The sequence below is a fragment of the Peromyscus californicus genome, unplaced genomic scaffold (genome assembly GCF_007827085.1).
Source record: "Peromyscus californicus insignis strain IS unplaced genomic scaffold, ASM782708v3 Scaffold_10__1_contigs__length_136768540, whole genome shotgun sequence".
Classification (NCBI taxonomy): domain Eukaryota; kingdom Metazoa; phylum Chordata; class Mammalia; order Rodentia; family Cricetidae; genus Peromyscus; species Peromyscus californicus.
Genome location: NW_026294391.1, coordinates 102270830 through 102294220, shown reverse-complemented (window position 1 = coordinate 102294220; position 23391 = coordinate 102270830). Strand labels below are relative to the sequence as shown.

The 23391-nt window shown below is 43.8% G+C and overlaps 1 non-coding gene across 1 annotated transcript; it reads right to left on the bottom strand.

Annotated features, from left to right (window-relative positions):
- Positions 1-17921: 17921 nt before the first annotated feature.
- Trnaa-agc (transfer RNA alanine (anticodon AGC)) lies at positions 17922-17994 on the bottom strand. The gene has a single exon. It is a non-coding gene; the product is annotated as a tRNA-Ala (tRNA).
- Between the last annotated feature and the right edge of the window lie 5397 nt (positions 17995-23391).

Genomic DNA, 23391 nt, shown 5'->3' with positions numbered 1-23391 from the left:
GGTTGGGTAAACGCCCCACAGCCAGGGTGGTGGTGGTGCACGCCTTTAATCCCAGCACTCAGGAGGCAGAGCCAGATGGATCTCTGTGAGTTCGAGGCTAGCCTGATCTACAGAGCAAGATCCAGGACAGCCACCAAAACTACACAGAGAAACCCTGTCTCGAAAAAACAAACAAAAATAACAAAGCAAAAATGAAACAATCCACAAAAATACCATGGAGTTCCTTTTGTGTTGGACTACTGTGGGTAATGGCGCCTGCCCTGAAGTATGGTTGATAAACCCGGTGAGACATCAGTGGAGAAAACCTATTTTCCCTTTGCCAGGGGCTATCAATTGCAGATAGTTTCTTTATTAAGGGTGGCAGCCCGTGTCCACTTCCTCCTCCCAGTGCTGGGACCCCATCTCTCTTGAACCCGTGCAGATCACGTGCATTGCCACAATCTCTGTGCATTCAAATGTGTATCAGTCATTTTGTGTCTGGAAGACACTGTTTCCCTTAGAGTCATCCATTTGACTCTTCCACTCTTTCTGCTTCCTCTTCGGCATAGCTCTCTGAGCCCTGGGGAGTCTGATGAAGATGTCCCATTTAGGACTGAGTGATCCAAAGTCTCCCACTCTCTACACATTGTACAGTTAAGGTCTCTGTGTTAATTTCTATCTACAAGAGGAACTTTTCTGATGTGGGTTTATCTCTATCAGATAGATGTACAATTGGTAAAGTTCTTTTTAAATTCTGTAGAGTGCTGCTTTGCTCTAAGGATGGTGTCCTTTGCCATACAGAAGCTTTTCAGTTTCATGTGGTCACATTTATTGACTATTAGTGTCTATGTTGTTGGTGTCCGGTTCAGAAAGTCTTCTGTGCCAATGAGTTGAAGCCTATTCCACTTCTATTAGATTTGGGGTATCTGGTCTTATGTTGAGGTCTTTGATCATTTGGACTTGGGTTTTGTGCAGTGTGGTAAGTATGGATCTATTTGCATTCTTCTACATGCTGACATCCAGTTTGACCAGCACCATTTGTTGAAGATGTTGTCTTTTTTTTTCAGTGTGTACTTCTGGCTTCTTTATAAAAATAAAACAGGTGTCCAAGATGAATGTACTGATGCACGTCTTTAATCCCAGCACTTGGGAGCAGAAGCAGGCAGATTTCTATGAGTTTGAGGTCAATCTGGTCTACAGAGCAAGTTCCAGGACAACCAGGGCTACGCAGAGAGACCCTGTCTCAAAACAAAACAAAACAAAACACAACAACAAAAATCAGGTGTCCAAGCTAGATGTAGTGGTACATGCCTTTAATTCCAGCACTTGGGAGACAGGGGCAGTCAGATCTCTGTGAGTTCGAGGCCAGCCTGGTCTACAGAGTGAATTCCAGAACAGCCAGGACCACATAGAGAAACCCTGCCTCAAAAATAGGGGCTGGAGAGATAGCTTATCAGCTAAGAGCACTGACTGCTCTTCCAAAGGACTGGGGTTCAATTCCCAGCACCCATATGGCAGCTCACAATTCTCTAACTCCAGTTCCAAGGAACCAGGGGACCCTCACACAGACATACACACAGACAAAGCACCCATACACATAAAATAAAAATAAATTATTTTAAAAAACCACCAAAAATATATATCAGGTATCCATAAGCATGTGGATTTATGTCTGGGTCTTCAATTTCATTCCATTAATCAATGTGCCCATTTGATACCAGTACCATGCTGTTTTTGTTACTATTCAGCTCTCTATTATTTTGAGAAGCATATCTAATTGCCCAGGGTGGCCTTAAACTCACTCCACAGTCTAGGCAGGCTTTGAATTTATGCTCTTCCTGTCTCAGTCTCCTGTGTATCTGGGATTATAGGCCTATACTATTGGACCTGGCTTGTTAATTATTTGTTTTGAGATTATTTGTTCTTACTGGAGTGAAATGCAGCTTCTTCTTCTTCTTCTTCTTCTTATTATTATTATTATTATTATTATTATTATTATTATTATTATAGGATCTCTCTATGTAGCCGTGCTTGTCTTGAAACTGTGTGTAGAACAGGCTGGCCTCAAACTCACAGAGATCCATTTGCCTTTGCCTCCAGAGTAGTGGGAATTAAGGCATGTACTACCATGCCCAGATGAACTAAAAGCATTCAAATGCTGTCAGATGTTTCACCTTTAGCAAAAGGAAAATCCAAACATGGTGGCACACACCTTTAATCCCTGCACTAGGGAGGCAGTCTGATATCCCAGTGACTTGAGGGTCAGTCTGGTCTACACATCGAGTTCCAGGCCAGCCAGTACTAGATAGTGAGACCCTGTCTCACACAAAGAAACAAACAAAACCAAGAGAAAATTATCAGTCTAGAGTTATCTTTAAATTAATTTTTAATATGTATGATATGTAATACCATAGCATTGTATAGATTTATGGCTCATTGTATCATATTGGTACATACTATTACATCTAAATCAGGCTAAGCACATCTGTCTCCTTCAATGTTTATCAATTTCTTCGTGATGAATACTTTCAGAATGCCTTTGTCTAGCTTTCTGACATGGATGGTGCATTAGTGGTGTAGACAGTTACCCTGTTGAACAACAGCAAACCCGAACCTCTTGCTCCTTCCTATTTATTACTCATTTATCTGCATTTCGCATTCCAACCCGCATCCTTTGCTCTCGTCAGCCTTTGGAAACCACCATTCTACTCTCAACCTCTTCGAGGTCAGCATTTTATTTATTAATTTTTAAAAAGTGTTTTTATATATATATATAATAATATATATATATAGCATATATATATATATATAAAAACACATATATATATATGACTGTTTTGCCTGCATGTATGCGCCATGTGTGAGCCTGGTGCCTGACTGAGGAGGCCAGAAAAAGGCATCTGGTCCCTTGGAACTGGAGTTGCAGGTGGTTGTGACCCAACATGTAGATGCTGAGAATCAAATGTGGGTCCTCTGGAAGAGCAACTAAGCTATGCTTTGTAGAGTCTTCATATGAGGGACATCAGACAGTGTTTGTCTTCCTGTCTCTGGCTTAGTCCCTTACTTCCTTAGTTCCATCTTCAGTTTCATCCATGTGGTCATGAATAAAAAGGTTACTAAAAATTAAAATTGAGAAGCAGATGAAATGATTGGAGCATTGTCAGTTTAACTTTAGTTTAACCTGAAGACATTGATGTGAGGTTTTCATTACACTGTTTTGGAACTAGCACTTTAACAATTACTCTTCCAAAATAAGAGCCCAAGGCCAACCTGAGCTACATAATGAGACTCTGTCAAAAAAGGAAGGAAGGAAGGAAGGAAGGAAGGAAGGAAGGAAGGAAGGAAGGAAGGAAGGAAGGAAGATGGGAGGAAGGAAGGAAGGAAGGAAGGAAGGAAGGAAGATGGGAGGAAGGAAGGAAGGAAGGAAGGAAGGAAGGAAGGAAGGAAGATGGGAGGAAGGAAGATGGGAGGAAGGAAGGAAGGAGGAAGATGGGAGGAAGGAAGATGGGAGGAAGGAAGGAAGGAAGGAAGATGGGAGGAAGGAAGATGGGAGGAAGGAAGGAAGGAAGGAAGATGGGAGGAAGGAAGATGGGAGGAAGGAAGGAAGGAAGATGGGAGGAAGGAAGATGGGAGGAAGGAAGACGGGAGGAAGAAGGGAGGAAGAAGGGAGGAAGAAGGGAGGAAGAAGGGAGGAAGGAAGGAAGGAAGGAAGGAAGGAAGGAAGGAAGAAAAAGAAAAGAGCATGGTGAGCTTGGAGCAATCATTTGATATGAGAGAATCCATGCATCTAAACCTGCAACCTGGAGCACATTCTTGAAATAGCCACTGATTTGTGACCTAAATCTTGATTATACTTTTTAGCAGATTGATATGTTCTGGGTTTTCTGTGATCATTTTTATCACTGTGGCCCCCTTGAATGGAAGACATCAATAGACATCTTATAAGTTACATACACATCATCAAATTCAGCCCAGTAAAAATGTACTTTCTTTTTGGGGTGGTTCAAGACACAGTTTCTGTGTGTAGCCCTGGCTGTCCTGAAACTCGCTCTGTAGACCAGGCTGGCCTCAAACTCACAGAGATCCGCCTGCCACTGCCTCCTGAGTGCTGGGATTAAAGGCATGTGCCACCACTGCCAGGCAAGAATGTACTTTCATTTATTTGAGATCATTACTATTATTACAATTTTTTGGTTTTTGGTTTTTCAAGACAGGGTTTCCCTGTGTAGCTTTGTGCCTTTCCTGGAACTCACTTGGTAGCCCAGGCTGGCCTCGAACTCACAGAGATCCACCTGCCTCTGCCTCCCGAGTGCTGGGATTAAAGGTGTGCGCCACCACCGCCCGGCTACAATTTTTTTAAAAAGCATCAACTAGTAAAATAAGTAAACGTACATTTGCACCACAAGTAAATTACACAACCACTGACTATTTCTAGAACATCCAGACCACTTCCTGTACATTCTGAGGCTTCTCACACATATTTCATGTACAACTGACCTGCAAATTTTCAAGTTTTCCATGGTCTTACTAACCTGACTGCTTCTGAAACTCACATTTAGAACTAGCCAGTGATTCTCAACCTTCCTAATGCTGCAACCCTTTAATACAGTTCCTCATGCTGTGGTGACCCCCAACCATAAAATTGCTACTTCATAACTGTAATTTTGCTACTGTTGTGAACCACAATGCAAATATCTAGTATGCAGGAAATTTGATATGTTCCTCCTGTGGGGGTTGTGACCCAAAGGTTGAGAACCACTAGGATCTAAGCCAAGGAACAACTGACCAGTACACCAAGCAGTGCCAGCCTTTGATCCTAGCACTAGGGAGGCTGAGGCTGGTGGAGCTATGCGAATTCAAGCACAGCCTGGTCTACATAGCAAATTCCAGGCCAGACAGGGCTACATAGCGAGACAAAAACACAGCAACAACAAAAATGCCATAAAACATCCCTATGGTTTTCACTGGTGACCATGTTACAGGTGTTCACTAAGTCTGCTGAAGCTTGTGTCTACTATATTCATGATTTAAGGAAGTCATGAACTTTGGTTGGAGATTAGTTTAGATCAGTGATTCTCAACCTGTGGGTCGCGACACCTATGGGGGTCGAACGACCCTTTCACAGGGGTCGCATATCAGAAATCCTGCATATAAGATATTTACAATTCATAACAACAGCAGAATTACAGTTATGAAGAAGCAACAAAAATAATTTTATGGTTGGGAGTCACCATAGCATGAGGAACTGTATTAAAGGGTCACAGCATTTGGAAGGGTGAGAACCACTGGTTTAGACGATTGTGCTCTGTTTTTCCTGTTCCACTGTGTGCATCCCCTGAATTCTGTGTGCATCCCCTGAATTCTATCTCTGGACCCTGAGAGAGGCCACATTATTTCTGTTACGCAGGGTTCCACTCAGATTGCCCTTTCTTTATTGTGTCTCCTCAGCACTTAATGGATGACTCATTCTAAGTGATGGTGATGTCTGCTATGTTCAAGAACTGACTCGTGCACATATCTTGATGGCATGTGCCATCAGTTCCCTTCTTACTGAGCTTGCCATTTCTGTCATCTGAGTCTTCCATGGGAGAGTGCTGACTGGCGCATCCCCTCCTCCAGTTTGCAACAGTGAGGGTGCTCCATCTTGCCCTGTGGAGGGTAATCTATGTCCTTTGCTAATCTACCCTTGGTTGGGTTCTCAAGTGGACCTTGCAGAAGAAGCAGTGGCGATGCTCGGAAAGCATACTCAAACTCCGGAGATTCTGCTGAGAATGTGGAAGGGCGTGGTGGCTAACAGGCACCATTTAGGAACTGAGGGTGACAGTGTGTCAGCTCACAGGAGCCACTCAAATGGCAACACACTCAGCTACACTGTCCTGGAGGTTTGGTCCACGCCTTGCTGAGCGGTGTTGAAGTTCAGCTTTTTCTTTTGCGTCATCTGCCTTCCCACCTCTTCCTTTCACAGTGACTAATCTCTAAACGCACACACTTCACACCTCCAATTCCACCTTAGTGTCTGCTTTTGCACAGGCCAACTTGTGACAAGCCACATCCTGACCTTTTAGGAATGTCTTAGTTACTTTTCTAAGTGCTGCGACAAAACACTGTGGCCAAGCAAGCTTCTAAAAGAAAGCATTTAATTTCGGGCTCACAGTTTTAGAAGGTCTATCCATGACCATGATTGGCATGGAGCATGGCAGCAGGCAGGCAGACATGGCACTGGAGCAGTAGCTGAGAGTTCACATCTGATCCGACAGCACAGGGCAGAGAGAGAACAAACTGGAAATGGCATGGGTTTTTGAATCCCCAGAGCCCACCCCCATTGACACACCTCCTTCAACAAGGCCACACCTACTAATCCTTCCCAAACAGCTCCACCAACTGGAGACCAAATATTCATTCATATGTGGTTCATTCTCATTCAGACCCCCACAAGGAACTAGACTTAAACTTCTGGAGTCCAGAATGCCACCTCTAGGCAAGCTTAATGCTTCCCTGTAACTCAGTGCCAGGAAGTCAGGTCTCCCACACCAAACTATACTTGGTACAGATCCCAAAACAACAAGAAAGTCTACATTTGTTGAGCTGGAGAACACGGAGCAGGGAAAGCTTCATGAAGTGGGCTGGATGAGGAGGGAGCACTCAAAAGAGGGATAAGAACTAATACCAGCCGCGCGGTGGTGGCACACGCCTTTAATCCCAGCACTCGGGAGGCAGAGCCAGGCGGATCTCTGTGAGTTCGAGGCCAGCCTGGGCTACCAAGTGAGTTCCAGGAAAGGCACCAAAGCTACACAGAGAAACCCTGTCTCGAAAAACCAAAAAAAAAAAAAAAAAAAAAAAGAAGAACTAATACCAGCTCAGCCTTATATCTCAGGCACTCTGCCAGGAACTTTATCTTCTTCCTTTCATTTATACTGTCTGCTCACAACGATATTATGAGATAGTTGGTTCTGCCACCAATGATAATGACAAAATAAAATAAGTACCACTGATTTCATAGTACTATGTGTCAGGTACTGTTCAGACCTATTATCATCACTATTATCTTTTTTGACTCTTGAGTGTCCTCAAAGCTGGGGAAACTAACTCTGATGACACTCACCAAGAAACCCCCCCCCACACTTTATCTATCACTAGGGTCAATGGAATTCACCTAAGATCCACTTTGATGATCCTTATTCTCTTAGCAACTCTACACACAAACATATTATGAGGCAGCAGCCCATATTTGAGGCCCAACTAAGAGTGAAGGCACCAACCAAAGAATCCATCCTTCACTGCCTTCTCTGCTGACACTGGCTCATTCAAGAACTCCCTAAGGAAGCAGAGGCTTGGATGGAATAAATGACTAATCTCATCATTCTCGCGGTTGGCAGCGGTTAAGTGATGTAGTTTGGATTCAGATCTGTGGAAGCCTGGAGACTTGGCCAGGGATTCTTTTTATTTTTCTTATTAAGAAATTTTCTACTCACTCCTCATGCTATCCACAGACTCCCCCTCCTCCCTCCTCCCACCCCCCAGCCCTCTTTCCCAAGCCACCCCACATCCCCACATCCCCCAAATCGAGGTTTCCCATGGCGAGTCAGCAGAGCCCAGCACACTGAGCCTAGGCAGGTCCAAGCCCCTTCCCACTACACCAAGGCTGTGCAAGGTGTCACACCACAGGCACTGGATTCCCAAAAGGCTGTCCATGCACCAGGGACAGATCCTGATCCTGCTTTGGTCAGGGATTCTTACTTCTACATTGTGTTACTGCCTACCTGTTTGAAATAGGTTTTTGTTTGGTTGTTTTGAGACAGGTTCTTAGGTAGCCCTGTCTTGCCTTGAACTTGCTATGTAGCTGCGGGTGGCTTTGAATTTCTCTTCCTGCCTCTACCTTCTGAGTGCTGAGATGATGAGCCATCGTGCCCACTGTATGCAGTGCTGGAGGTCAATCCAGGCCTTCATGAATGCTAGGCAAGCATTCTGCCAACTGAGCTAATCTCCAGACTAATGGTTTAGTCTTTTCCCCCCTTTCCTTCTTGTCATTCTGGTTGTTAATGGTGATCACTAATGGTATCTCTAACCTGAGTTGGCCTTAACTTGGGATCCTCTTGCTTCTGCCTCCTGAGCGCTGGCAGTAACAAGCATGCGACACCACCTGCGGTGCCTTTCTTTCTACTGAGGCATGTTGACAATGTGTTTTCTTTGATATCACATCTATCAACATAAAGACACAGCTCTCAGCTCAAAGGAAACAAGAGACAGTTTATTCTGTAGACAAATAGGAACCAGCACAGCCCCAGCACACAGATTCAGGTTGCTCCAAATATCATTTTAACACACAGTAAGTTTTGTGAAGTTTTTATACTGGCAAATAACACCATAAATCAAGATACTTTTCGAAGACAATGGTGGAAATACCAGCTAGGCAGAATACTGGTTCTCTCTGACAGCATTCTTCATGTTGGGGTTGGTGGAAGCCAGTGATCTAAGTTAATACACCTTCAAAGGCTCCATGTGATAGTCAAGGATGTTGACATAGCTGGGCAATGGATAGCTATTAAAGGAACTCAAGAGAGTTTGGTTCTGGGTTTGCAAAATTTCATCTCTCCATAATCACGATGTTATAATCCCTCACCCTTGTAGCTGTACACAGATGTACCCCCCCCCGACACTTCAGTTTTCATAACAGTAGCAAATAAAACATTAATGTAATATCCTAATGAAAAACTATGTGGGCTGGAGAGATGGCTCAACCGTTAAGAGCACTGGCTGCTCTTCCAAAGGACCTGGGTTCAATTCCCAGCACCTACATCACAGCTCACAACTGTCTGTAACTTCAGTTCCAGGGGATCTGACACCCTTACACAGATGCACCAGTGCAAATAAATTATTTAAAAAAAAAACCTTAAAAATATATAGAAAATGAAAAACTCTGCAAGTAAAACCATGTTCCTCTATTTATAGAAACTTAAGGTTTTAAAGTAAACAAATTACTCAATGAAAAAAATAGACGTGATTTTAAAAGAGAAAGAGAGACATATTATGGCACCTTGTTAGTTACTTAGAAGCTAGGATGATATTTATTATCGAATTCCGGGAGTGTGGTTTTTTGAAGCTAGCTTTGTTGACATGTAAATTACACATATTTCGTGTATATAGTTTGGTAAGTTTTGAAAGAAACTAGGTGCAGAAAACGATGGTGGTGTCTCTGTGGATCCACCCAAATCATGTGCCAAGCCAGAACTTAAGCTGGGCTTCCGGGCATGCTCATGCTTGCATACCGGATGCTGGTTGAGTAGGTACGCCGAAGACTTCAAAAGCATCTTCTGCCAGTAAAGCCAGGAGCACTAACTTTAGACCTAAGGACAGCCCTTTTTTCAAAAAGGCCATAATTAACTGGTAGGGCTTGAATGCCGCTCTTGGCGCCAATGCCAAGAATAAAGCAACATCCCACTGTAAAAACAAACTGCATTTAAAGCCTAGGCCTGCAGGGGGAGAAAGCTCCTGGAAGAATGCCTAAGAAGGCAGCGGAGCACAGGGAGACATTCGCTCAAAGTACAATAATAGTCCCTTCTGCTGACCTAAGTTGTTTTGACTGTTGGCAGTACCCACAGGGGCGGGTAATGATCTGGAACGCAAGAGACACAAGAAGCCAACGCTTCCTCTGCAGCTTCTGCGCCCCACCGCTTGCAAACGCGTCCCACATTCCTTTAAGGCGCGCCACCCTCAGCCTGGGTTCCGCCCACGGGACAAAGCAAAAAACACTCTGAACCCTACGTCCCCGCCCTTAATAGTAGCTAGAGGGAGTGGAGGCGGCGGGAGGCTGTGTCCGCTTAAGTTTTCGGTTTTTAACCAACTATTCACGTGATTCTCCGGTTCCTGACTCAGCGATTTCTCGGAACCGCCGCCTTTAATTCCTTGGTTTGTCATCACCGCCTTCCTCTTTTTCTTTTACGGTCCTATCTACCACTTTTGAACATTTGAAAAGGAACTTTCTTATTCGACACAAACTACAAATAACTTGGAAGTTTAAAAAAATAAAAGTCAAGACTTGAAAGCCAGGAGTGGTCGCTGCGTCTGCAGGTTTAGGATCCCGAGTTGGAGGCGATCCTAGGACACACAGTGAGACCCTGTCTGAAAAACAGGAATCAAGACTATTTTAAAACCAAGCTAGCTAATTCTTTTAGCCCAACTTATTTCAGGCCCACAAAAAGATAAGATTTTTAAAATAACTATGTGGCTGATTTCCCAGGGAAGCAACGGCTACACATCTTCTTACTTTTCTATCTTAATTCGGGATTATTATAGATTGCTCTTGCTTTCTTTTTTTGTTAATGAATAAAAATATCTACTTATTAATATATAAATTGATCATTTTAGTTTATAATGTATAATATAGTTTGATATGTGGTTGCTTAAATATTTATTTTTATTATTTTAATTATGTGTATAAGTGTCCACAGGCATATGTGTACAGGTGCCTGAGGGGGCAGATCCCCCTGGAGTTGGAGTTACAGATGGTTGTGGCCAAGGACATGGGTGCTGGGAACCTAACATGGGTTCTCTGGAAAGCAATAAGTGCTTTTAGGCACAAGCCATCTCTCCAGCCCCAATGGCTACTTTTTTTTGAAATGGCAAAATCAAGCTAATGAACATATGCATGATCTATCATTCTTATTTTCTGTGATGAGAACACAAAATCTACTTTCAGCAATTGGGGGTCGTAAAATATAGTTATCAAATCTTGTCACTATGATGTACAATATCTACAGACCCATTCTTAACCCAATTGAAGAATTACATAAAGATTTGATAAGAAATAAAGCTGAGTGTAGTTGTGGACACTTGTAATGCCTGGTGAGGCATGGGCATTAAGCGCCTGGAATTAACTCAAGGCTGGTTTGTGTTATATAGCCAGATTGCAACTGCCCTCCCTGCAGACATTTTAAGAGATTTGATAAACAATTATCTTGAGACTTTTTTCTCCTTCTCCTTACAGTTCTATTTAAATAGATTTTTTACAAATCAAAATTTGACTTTCGCTTTTAAAAGTTTATTCTTTTTTTTTTTTTTTTTTTGGTTTTTCGAGACAGGGTTTCTCTGTGTAGCTTTGCGCCTTTTCCTGGAACTCACTTGGTAGCCCAGGCTGGCCTCGAACTCACAGAGATCCGCCTGGCTCTGCCTCCCGAGTGCTGGGATTAAAGGCGTGCGCCACCACTGCCCGGCCTTATTCTTTTTTTTTTTAAGATTTATTTATTTATTATGTATACAGAAGAGGGCGCCAGATCTCATTACAGATGGTTGTGAGCCACCATGTGGTTGCTGGGAATTGAACTCAGGACCTCTGGAGCAGTCAGTGCTCTTAACCTCTGAGCCATCTCTCCAGCCCTAAAAGTTTATTCTTAAGTTATGTATATATGTGCTTCTGTGTGTAGATATGTGTACATGAATGCAAGTGTCCATGAAAGCCAGAAGAGGGTGTCAGATCCCCTGGAGCTGGAGTCATGGGCAGTTTTGTTTGTTTTGAGACAGGGTCTTTCTTTATAGCCTTGACTGTCCTGGAACTTACTATGTAGACCAGGCTGGTCTCAAACTCACAAAGACCCTTCTGCCTCCTGAGAGCTGGGATTAAAGGCATGCACCACTACGTCCATTTTACAGGCAGTTATGAGACATCTGCCAAAGGTACTGAGAACAGAACCTGGGTCGTCTGGAAGAGCAGTCAGTGCTCTTAATTGCTGAGTCCTCCCTCCGGCCCCTAAAAGTTTGTTTTCATCTTTACATGCTCATTATTGAAAATATGGACAATTGGGCAACTCAAAAGACAGAATGGAGAACATTTTTAATCTCTGTACTTGGAAATAATCTGTTAATGATTTGATGTTTTCCATTTTTGTTACAGACTTTTAAGAAATAATTGTCAGGGCTAAAGAGGTGACTCAGTAGTTAAGAGCACTGACTGCTCTTCCAGACGACCCAGGTTCAATTCCCAACACCGACATGGCAGCTCACAACTGTCTGTAACTCCAGTTCCAGGGGATCTAATACCCTTATATATACACATACTTGGCAGGCAAAACTACAGTGCACATAAAATTAAAGATAAGCTGGGCAGTGGTGGTGTACACCTTTAATCCCAGCACTTGGGAGGCAGAGGCAGGCGGATCTCTGTGAGTTGGAGGCCAGCCTGGGCTACAGAGTGAGTTCCAGGACAGCCAGAGCTACAATACAGAGAAACCCTGTCTCGAAAAACCAAACCAAAATTAAATTAAATTAATTCTATATAAAAAGAAATTGTCACGAAACAATTTTGTTTCTAAAATATTTCTCCTCATCACAATGCCAGCATTTTCCAACTTTACTGAAAACTTATTTTATTTTAGCGGTACTGAGAGAACTGAACCCAAAGTTTCTCTCACATGGTAGGCAAGTGCTCCACACCTGAGGTACAGCTTATCCCCCCACATGTAACTTAATAGCCAGTTCATGGTCCGTTTTAGGAGTTGAATATGGATCATATAAGCCCAGTTTCTCCATTTTGGGGTGTGTGTGTGTGTGTGTGTGTGTGTGTGTGTGTGTGTGTTTCATTTGAACAAGCTGAGAAAACTAGCCCTGTAATGGATTCTTCCTATGAGGTGAGACATCCTTTGAAATGCTAATAGCCACTCCCTAACCAATCTATGTTTATAAGTGTGCATTCGCATTTATTAGAGTCAAGTTCCTTTGAACACCTAAGCCTTACTTTTGAACACTGAGACTTTTATGAAGTGTTCCTTCAAATATAGGTTAAAAAAACAAAAAACAAAACACAACCAGCCTGGGCTACATAGTGAGTCTCAGTCCAGCCTGGGCTACATACATAGAGAGACCCTGTCTCAAAACCCAAACAAACAACCCACAAAATTATTTTTCTAAATAATTTCTTTTGTATTTGTCCACAGGGAATCAACAATGTACATATACGTATGCTTCCATAAGTACCCAGATTGTGTGAAAGAATGACGTAACACCCTTTGCACTGAGTAGTGAAGATGAACTTGGAAAGAATAGGTGTCCCTTAGAATAGCAATTAGGGTAGGGACACAGGGAGAAAGGGCTAGGCATCTCAGAAGTTGAGTAAAAATTAAAGACAGGCAGTATACTTGCCTCCAAGTGTTTATAGCTCAGGTTAGCCAAAATGTAATCAGATATGTATGTAATATTTGGACAGGCATATTTTATTTTATTTATTTATTTATTTATTTTTGAGACAGGGTTTCTCTGTGTAGCTTTGCACCTTTCCTGGAACTCACTTGGTAGTCCAGGCTGGCCTCGAACTCACAGAGATCCGCCTGGCTCTGCCTCCCGAGTGCTGGGATTAAAGGCGTGCGCCACCACCGCCCAGCCGACAGGCATATTTTAAACCACACATTGTCTTGTTTCTTCTATAGCCCTACCCTAGGATCTAGTCTAATATAGGCAGAGGAGAAAGATTGATTCAGTCAATATTTTCTGAGGAGTAGTTACTTAGCATGCATTATTCTTGGTTCTTTTCATTAATATTAGTAAAAATAAAAGACATAAATCCTTTCACATTGGGCATTAATTTTTTTTTTCCCCAGACAGGGTTTCTCTGTGTAGCTTTGGAGCCTTTCCTGGAACTCGCTCTGTAGACCAAGCTGGCCTTGAACTCACAAAGATCCGCCTGGCTCTGCCTCCAGAGTGCTGGGATTAAAGGTGTGCACCACCACCACCACCACCACCACCACCACCACCACCACCACCACCACCACCACCCCCCCCCCCCCCCCCCACCCCCACCCCCCGGCTGGGCATTAATGTTTTAATGAGGGAAGATATACTAAATTTGAAAGTGTTATTTTATGTTAGAAGGAGGTAAGTGCTATGAAAAATAGGATGGGAATGGGAATTTGAATGTGTGTGTGTTTGTGTGTTATGGGCTCTGGGACCTGGGTTCAATCCCCAGCACCCACATGGTGGCTCATAACCATCCATAACTCCAGTTCCAGGGGATCCGATGCTTCCCCCCCTCAGCCTCCCTGGGCATGAGGCACACACATGGAGCACACACATGCATGCAGAAAAACATGCATACACTGAAAATAAATAAATTTCCAAAAAAAATTTTAAGAAAGTGACGATTAAACAAAGCCTTTGAGGAAGTGAGCTAGCCATCTAAATATGTGAAGGGAGAATGCCCCAGACCGACAAAAGAGCTTGGCCAAGGTCTTGAAGAACAGCAGGGAAGCTGCTGGCAGAGGGGAGCCAAGCTGCTTGAATCAACAAATGGTAGAAGCCAGTTGTGGTCGCATGCGCTGTCAGCCCAGAGCTCGGGAGGCTGAGGCAGGAGAAACGCCAGTTTGAGGTTAGTTAGCCAGAGATACACAAGGAAAGTCTGTCTTTAAATAAATAAACAAATGGATAAGTAAACGGTAGCAAGATTTTAGCTCCACCTCCACTGCTGACTGAACTTCAGGATTCTGAAGTAGCTGCTGAGCCCGGCAGAAGTTACTAGAAGACGTTCCTAGAACTTGAGTCACAGAAGGTAGCACTGTGGTATAAAATGGAGCCAGGGCCCCCAAATGCCCAGAGTCACTGTCCAGACTTGCAGGCTCCAGGAGGGAGAGAAGTGTAAGTCCCGAGACGACTGAGAAGACCAGCATGTGCCCATACCCCGGGACTGGGTTTGGTTTTCCTCGTTTGCTGCATCCCTCCGCTTTCCCTTCCCTCCTCACCTCACCTCTTCCCTCCACTCCCTGATTCCTCTACCTTTTGATTCCATCTCTCCTCCATTCTAGCTACCACCCCTACCCGATTCCCCTCACTTCCTCTTCTCTCTTCCCCCCTTTTCACTTCCTGTCCTCTCCCCTCTACTCCTCTCCCCTCCCTGCATTTCCATTCTACATTACCATCCCCTGCACCCCCAACACTGCCTCCACCTTCCACCTCCCCTCCCTCCTACCCTCCCCTCCTCCTCTCTACCAGCCCCTCTTTACCTCTTCAGCCCCTTTTCCTCATCTGTCCTCTACCTACCTCCTCCCATCCTCTCCCCCCTTACCCTCCCGCCTCACCTCCCGATCTCTATGGTCCCCACTCTTTTGCTACCCTACCCTTTCCATACACCACCCCCACCCTTCCTGCGACTCCTCCCTTCCTCTCCACTCCTCCTCTCTCCCCTGTTCCACACCCATCCTCCACCTTCCTGCCATCACTCCACAGCTCTTCTCCTACCTTCTCCCCCTCTAACGGCTATTTCCTCACCTCTTGCCCATTCCCTCTCCCTTCCACTTGCCTCACCTCTGCTTCTCCCTTCCCCATTCACTCCTGTCCCCCATTCTTCCTCCTTTCCCTCTACTCCTCCCCTGTCCTTTGCCCTTCTCCCCTCTCCTCCCCCCCTCCCCGGCCCTCTCAATCCCTTCTCCCCACTCCTCTCCCTCCCTCTCTTCCCCACGTTCATATTGCCTTCCACTCCCCTCTCTTCTCCTCACTTTGTACTCCCACCCACCCCCAACATGCACCTCTTCTCCTCCACCATCCCTTCTGGATTTTTTGTTGAGTAAAAGAAAAGAAGAAGAGAGAAGACAAAAATATAAATACCTCTCTTTCCAGTCACCATGTTCTAAATGTTAATTTCCAAGGTAAAATAATCAAAGACCCACTGCTTTCCCCCTAAATGGCACACATTTCTTTTTCTTTTGCTGATTCACCAAGTTAGCACTTATGGGGTGCCTTAAAACAATACAAACGTATTGTGGTACCATTCTGGAAGTCCACTGACCTAAAAAGGTGTCAGCATGCTGGCATTTCTTCTGGAGGTTCTTGGGGAGACTCTGCCATCTCCCTTTCTAGCTCATGAAGTCAGCCTGTGGCCCTTGGTTCACAGGCCCCTCTTCCATCTCCAAGGGAACCACAGCTGGTGTGACCCTGTTATGGAGAAGTGTTCCGTTTCCTCTGCTCCCCACCCCAACAGCAGTCTTGCATCCAGCGCTCTGGAAAGAGAAGACTTTAGAAGTGCCAGGGAGCCAAGCAGTATCCTAGCTTCTCTGCTGTCCCCTCCCTGGGAGCTTCTCTGCTGTCCCCTCCCTGGGAGCTTCTCTGCTGTCCCCTCCCTGGGAGCTTCTCTGCTGTTCCCTCCCTGGGAGCTTCTCTGCTGTCCCCTCCCTGGGCCACTTCCCCTCAGGCCGTCACTTCTAGGAAAGAGGCACTTTCCTCAGAAAGCCACTTTAACCACAATGCATTCTTAGATGTGTGAATGCCAGAATATGTTTGGGGTGTATATCCCCTAAAGTTGTCAGGTCCGTTGGAAAGAACAGCACTCTGTGCATGCTCCCTTGGAACGGGAGTCTTGAAGCTGCTTTAATCTGACCTAGTGAGCATGGCCCACCATCTCACTTTGCCCTTAGATCCGTTTTGGTGCCCTACACTAGAGCATCTGGAATTGACCATCCCAGCATCCTTTGTAGCCTGTTTTAGGGCCTTGAGCTGTCCTGCCCACTGTTCTTTATGCCCTATCTTTTTTTTTAAATGTGTCTTTTTTTAAAGATTTATTTATTATGTATACAGTGTTCTGTTTGTATGTGTGTCTGCACACCAGAAGAGGGCACCAGATCTCATTATAGATAGTTGTGAGTCACCATATGGTTGCTGGGAATTGAACTCGGGACCTCTGGAAGAGCAGTCAGTTTTCTTAACCTGTAAGCCATCTGCCTCAGCCCTTATGCCCTATCTTTGAGGCCCGTTGGTCAGTCCCCCCTGGAGCAAGCCTGGCATCTGACTCTGACCCTTCTTTCTGTTACACATCTCTCTTCTTTCACTTATGGTGACCCTGTGACTACATTAGGCCCACTACAGAGAACCTATCACAATTTGCTCATTTTAAAGTCAGAAGAAAGCCGCCTTGTAGTTCCAACACTCAGGAGGTGGAGGCAAGGAGATCCCGAGTTTGAGGTCAGCCTGAAATCCTGTGTCAATAAAATAAAACAAAAATGGTTCTGAGCCACCATGTATGTGCTGGGAATTGAAACTGGGTCCTCTGCAGGAACAGTGAATGCTCTTAACCACTGAGCCATCTCTTCAGCACCATTAATTTACTTTTTCAAAACTTTCCCTGACAAGATATGGGCATCTTTGTGGGAACATGCTTCTGCCTATCAATCCTGACCAGAGGTAGAAAGTCTGCCTTTACTAGCATTCCTCTAAATTTTTTTCTTTATTTTTATTTTATATGTATAGGTATTTTGCCTGCACGTATGTCTGTGTACATGCCTGGTGCCTGAAGAAACCAGAAGAAAGCTTTGGATCCTTTGAAAGTAGAGCTACAGACTTGTGAGCTGCCCTTTGTGTGCTGGGAACTGAACTTGGGTCCTAGCATCTGGTTCTCTTAACTCCTGAGTCCTCTCTCCAATCGGAACCAGTGTTACTTTTGTTTGCTTATTTTCCTTCTCTGTACTAGAGGTTGAACCCAGGGCATTGCACAGGCTATGCTTTTCATTAGTTGTTTTGTTTAAAGTATGTATTTTTTGAGGGTGCCAGAGAAGGGGCTTACTGGATAAGAGGTTCCTAGCACCCACTTGGTGGCTCACAATCATTTGTAATTCCAGTTCCCAGGGTTCTGATGCCCTCTTCTGGCCTCCACTGGCACTGCATGCACATGGTACACTTAGAAACGCAGAGGCAATGAATTCCTACACATAAAAAAACCCCCCACACTTTAATAAGAGTATTTTCTGCTCTTGTAGAAGACCTGAGTTCAGTTCTGAGTACACACACGGAGGTCCACAGTGTAACTCCAGTTCCAGGGAATCCAATCCTTTCATCCGGCCTCACCAGGCACTATGTGCATGTGGTACACATACATGCAGACAAACACCTATACGCATAAAATAAACATGAATCTTTAAAAATAGGTATATATAGATACACACACACACACACATATACATATATATTTTTCCCCCTTTGGAGCTGAGGATCGAACCCAGGGCCTTGTGCTTGCTAGGCAAGCGCTCTACCACTGAGCTAAATCCCCAACCCCCATATATGTATTTTAATAATTCTAGGATTGCACACAGAGCTTTGTGCATATTAGGCAAGTTCGCTCTAACACTGAACTGTGACCCCTGGCCCACCTCTGCTTGTTTTGTAAATTGAAAAAGAGCAAAGTCTTTTTTTTTTCTTTTTCGAGACAGGGTTTCTCTGTGTAGTTTTGGTGCCTGTCCTGGATCTCACTGTATAGACCAGGCTGGCCTTGAACTCACAGAGATCCACCTTGCTCTGCCTCCTGAGTGCTGGGATTAAAGGCCTGCACCACCACCGCCCTGCGCGCAAAGTCTTTTTGAAGCATTTGTCTCTAGATCCTACATCAAACACCGAGGCCCAAGAAACTTTCGAAATCTGTGGCGTCCAAGTTGCCAGAGTCCTTAGAAGTCACCTTACCTAACTTTTCTTCTGATGGTAAATCTCATCAAACAGTCTTTTGGTTTCTCTGTAGGAACATGTGACTGTGAGTACTCTTTTTTTTTTTGAGACAGGGTTTCTCTGTGTAACAGCCCTGGTTGTCCTGGAACTCACTGTGTAGACCAGGCTGGTCTTGAACTTAGAGATCTGCCTGCCTCTGCCTCCTGAGTGCTGGGATTAAGGACATGTGCCGCCATGCACTACTTTTCAAGGTCTCTTTCGACTATTATTTCTACTCTCCTGTCTGGAACTGCATGAAATAACTTTTTTTTCTCACTTCTAGCCTCTGTAGCTATTTATGCACTACTTAAAAAGAGATGTATTTTATTCATAATTATATGTATAAGCAAATATTGGTGCCAGGAGAGGCCAGTGGTGTTGGATCTCTGAAGTGAAAGTTAGAGGCTCTTGTGAGATGCATGATGTGGGTGATGGGAACTGAACCCATGTCCTATGCAAGAGTACTAACCCTGTCATCACTGAGCCACCTCTCAAACCCATCTGGAGGTATTTGGAGATGGCTATATTATGGAGACGTCCATTCTCCAGCCTGAAGCTGGCCCTATGGGAAGATTTCCCAGCCCTCTCATTCTGGTTTCCTTTCCCAAGGCTCTTTGGCTTTGTCGATGTCCTTGTGCAACCGTGGAACCAACAACGAAGCACACAGCTCTTTCAGAGTCCAGTGGGACATTCCCTTCCTTCACTTGAACTTTCCATCTAAGCAGCCTTGGTTTGTACTTTGCACTTTTAAAAAGAGACAGTGTTGACTCTCAGTATGTCAATAATAAAATCCTGTAGACCTATTACATGATTTTTTGGGGGGGGATTAGTTTTGTTTTTAAATAATTATAGTTATTTTCTACTTTGTATTTGTAAGATAGATTTAAAAATATGTTTTGTTTTGTTTTATGTATGTGTACATATACCACAAACACGCAGGTACCTGTGTTGGTTAGGAGAAACATGGGATCCCCTAGAACTGGGGTTACAGGTGGTTGTTAGCTGTCATGTGGGTACTGGAAACTGGACCTCAGTCTTCTGCAAGAACAAGTGTTTTTAACCACTGAGCTCTCTCTGGTCCCTATAATAGTGATTTTCTTTTTTGAGACAGGGTCTCACTTTGTAGCCCAGGCTGGCTTGGAACTCATTATGTAGATGAGGCCGACCTCAAACTTGTAAGAGAGATCTGTCTGCTCCTGCCTACTGAGTACTGGAGCTAAAGGTGTGAGCCACCACCACTCCCATTCTTTTTTTTTTTTTTTTCTTTTTTTTGGTTTTTTGAGACAGGGTTTCTCTGTAGTTTTCCGCCTTTCCTGGAACTCACTTTGTAGACCAGGCTGGCCTCGAACTCACAGAGATCCGCCTGGCTCTGCCTCCCGAGTGCTGGGATTAAAGGCGTGCACCACCACCGCCCGGCCATCACTCCCATTCTTAAGAGATTTTTAAAAAAATCAACCTAAAACCAAACTTCACCACTGAGCACAGTGGCACACACCTTTAATCCTAGCACTTAGTGGGCAGAAACAGGAAGATGTCTAAGAGTTCCAAGCCATCCAGGGCTATACAGTGAGACCCTCTCTCAAAAACAAAACAAGCCAGGCATGGTGGCATACACCTTTAATCCCAGCACTCAGGCGGCAGAAGCAGGTGGATCGCTATGTATTTGAAGCTAGCCTGGTCTACATAGTGAGTTCCAGGGCAGCCATGGCTACATTATGAGACTCTGTCTCAAAGAGCAAAAACACAAACAGCAATAGCAAAACCAAAATGATAACCAAGCTCCCCACCGAACTTCATATTTATTTATATTCAGTGTAATGTCACTGGTGTGAATCCACTATTCAAGTTGGTTAATACTAAGTTTTGAAGCATTTGAATTTGAACGGTCACATTAGCTTGCTTTCTTAAATTTGGATCACTTACAGTTTATGACGACTCAGAAAAATGTTCCTGCCATTGATGTTAGTTCCTTGTCAAGCATGGTGGCAGGCACACACCTGAAACCTTAGCACTAGGAAGGCTGAAGCAAAGGATTGTCAGTTTGAAGGCATCTGCAGTACATGGTAAGTTAGAAGCTAACCTTACAGTATCTCAAAAAAGGGGAGAAAGAGAGGGAGAGGAAAGGAGAGAGAAAAACAAAGAGAGAGAGAGAGACAGACAGACAGACAGACAGACAGAAGGGAGGTAATAACTATATAAAAATAGACTGACTGTCCTGCTTTTTTTTTTTTTTTGCTAAGGAGAGCAAGTGGCTCTTAGGTATGAGCATCTTTTTTCTTTTTCTTTTTTTTTGAGACAGGGTTTCTCTGTGTAGTTTTGGTGCCTGTCCTGGATCTCGCTCTGTAGACCAGGCTGGCCTCGAACTCACAGAGATCCACCTGCCTCTGCCTCCCAAGTGGGACTAGAGGCATGCACCACCACCACCACCACCACCACCACCACCACCCAGCTCTGTGTGTGTGTGATAATTTTTATTAGCACATTAGTATGTAATACTATGCTTAAGAACTAGCAGAATTCCATTGGTGATATATGTGAATGATATTTCGAGATACTTAAGGTAGATCTGTTACATGAAAATACCTGCAATGTCTATTGATAGCAAATCACAAGTACTGAAAATATTGTTTTGGTTTGTTGTCTTCCATGGGCAATAGTAATAATACTAGTAATACTGCTACAACACTAATATTATAAGAATACATATTGATAACACTACTACCAGGAGTAGTTGTATTTATCAGTTATTAAATACATACTGGACACATTTAAGGTGCACATCATGATATTTCGGTGGCTTCTTTTTTACTAATTTTGATTACATTAACAGTGAAGAGGTTGGTTGGAAGGACTGTCTTTTTTAAAGCCTATTGCAAGTCAACAAATATTTCCATGAGCATGCACCAGGAAAACAAAACAATATCCGAAGACTGAAGTTGCTAGGGAACTTCTGCATTTCAATTGGTGAGAGTGCTAAGGTCACCATCTAATAAATTCTCTAGCAGAAGTGCACAGGGCTTTCAGTGTTTCCTGTGCCTTTCTCGTTGACATAAAACTTTAATGAAGGGAGCCTTTTAGAGCACAGAGCTAGAGCCAAATGAGAACAGAACAGCAGGCAAGAAATTCAGAGGTAAGAGTTCCGTTCTCAGCTCCGCTGCCAACTTGAGTAAGTAACTTGACCTTGGTGAACAAAATGGCAGGGTTGACACAGATAAGGGCCCTTTCTGATTTCAAAATATCTGCTATTCCATATCAAGAAATCCGCAGCATGTGGCTGCCATCTTATGCCAAAGAGCTTGTTGCAGCCATTTCAGTTCCACTTTTTGATGAGGTGGTGGCTATCATCAATAGTGTTATACAGGGGGAGGTAAGACTTCCTGAATCTGATTTTCTCCTCTAAACTGCCACTACGAAGGAAGAGAGCAACATGACATTATTTCCCACGGTGTGTCATTTCAAACTTTGGTAGATTATAATGTCTTAGCATCTATCTCGTCCATAGTCTATTGAGTAGAAAGACAAATATTAACGCCAGGCATGGTCGCTTTTACCTGTAATTCCAGCACTTGGGAGGCTGAGGCAGGAGGATCACTTCAAGTTCAAATCTATCCTGGGCTATAAAGTAAGACAAAAACTATGAAAATCACAAAGAAAAGCATGGTAGTACATGCTTGTAATCCTAATACTGGGAAGGAGTGTTCAAGGCCAGCCTAGGCAGCATGAGACACTAACTCAAAGGAAAAGAAAAAAATTAGAGGCTGGAGCTAAGGCTCACTGCTTAAGAATGCTTATTGCAGCTGGGTGGTGGTGGCTCATGCCTTTAATCTCAGCACTCGGGAGGAAGAGGCAGGCAGATCGCTGTGAGTTCGAGGACAGCCTGGTCTACAGAGTGAGATCCATGAAAGGCTCCAAAGCTACACAGAGAAACCCTGTCTCAAAAAATAAAAAAAAAAGAATGCTTATTGGTTTTCCAGAGGACCTAAGTTTGGTTCCCAGAACCTAGGTCAGGCAGCTTACAACCACCTGTAACTCCAGTTCCAGGACATCTCCATACATGCATACATATTCGAGAGCACACATCTTTCAAAAAAGAAAAAAACGAAAATCACAGAGAGGAGAGATGACAAAGGCTATCTGCAAGTGTGTGTGTGTGTGTGTGTGTGTGTGTGTGTGTGTGTGTGTGTAAGAGAGGGAAAGACACAGAAATAGAGAAACAAAGATTCAGGACGGCAGAAACAGTATGATAAAGTTATATGTATGTCGGACATGGTGCTGCATTCTTTTAGCCTAAGCACTCAAGAGACTGAGGTAGCTAATAAACTCAAGGCCAGCAGGGTGTAGTGTCCCCTGCCTTTAATCCCAGCACTCAGAAGGCTGAGACAGGTGGACCTCTATGAATTTGAGGCCAGCCTAGTCTGTATAGCAAAGTTCCAGGCCAGCCAAGACTACGCAGTGAAATCCTATCTCAAAACAAAAGAAAACCAAAACACAGCACAATAAAAAAGTCCAAGGCCAGCCTAGGCTACATACCAAGACCCTAACATATACATATACATACCCTAACACCCTAACATATACATACCAAGACCCTAACACATACATATACATACCCTAACATATACATACCAAGACCCTAACACATACATATACATACCCTAACATATACATACCAAGACCCTAACATATACATATACATACCCTAATATATACATACCAAGACCCTAACATATACATACCAAGACCCTAACACATACATATACATACCCTAACATATACATACCAAGACCCTAACATATACATATACATATCCTAACATATACAGACCAAGACCCTAACATATAACGCATATACAAGGAGAAAGTGGTCAAAGTAGGAATCAGAAGTTTGGTAGTTACAGCTGGTTAGTCAATTGGGAAAACAAACCAAATCCTGCCACTTTCCCTGATATGACACAGATAGACAAAAACAGGA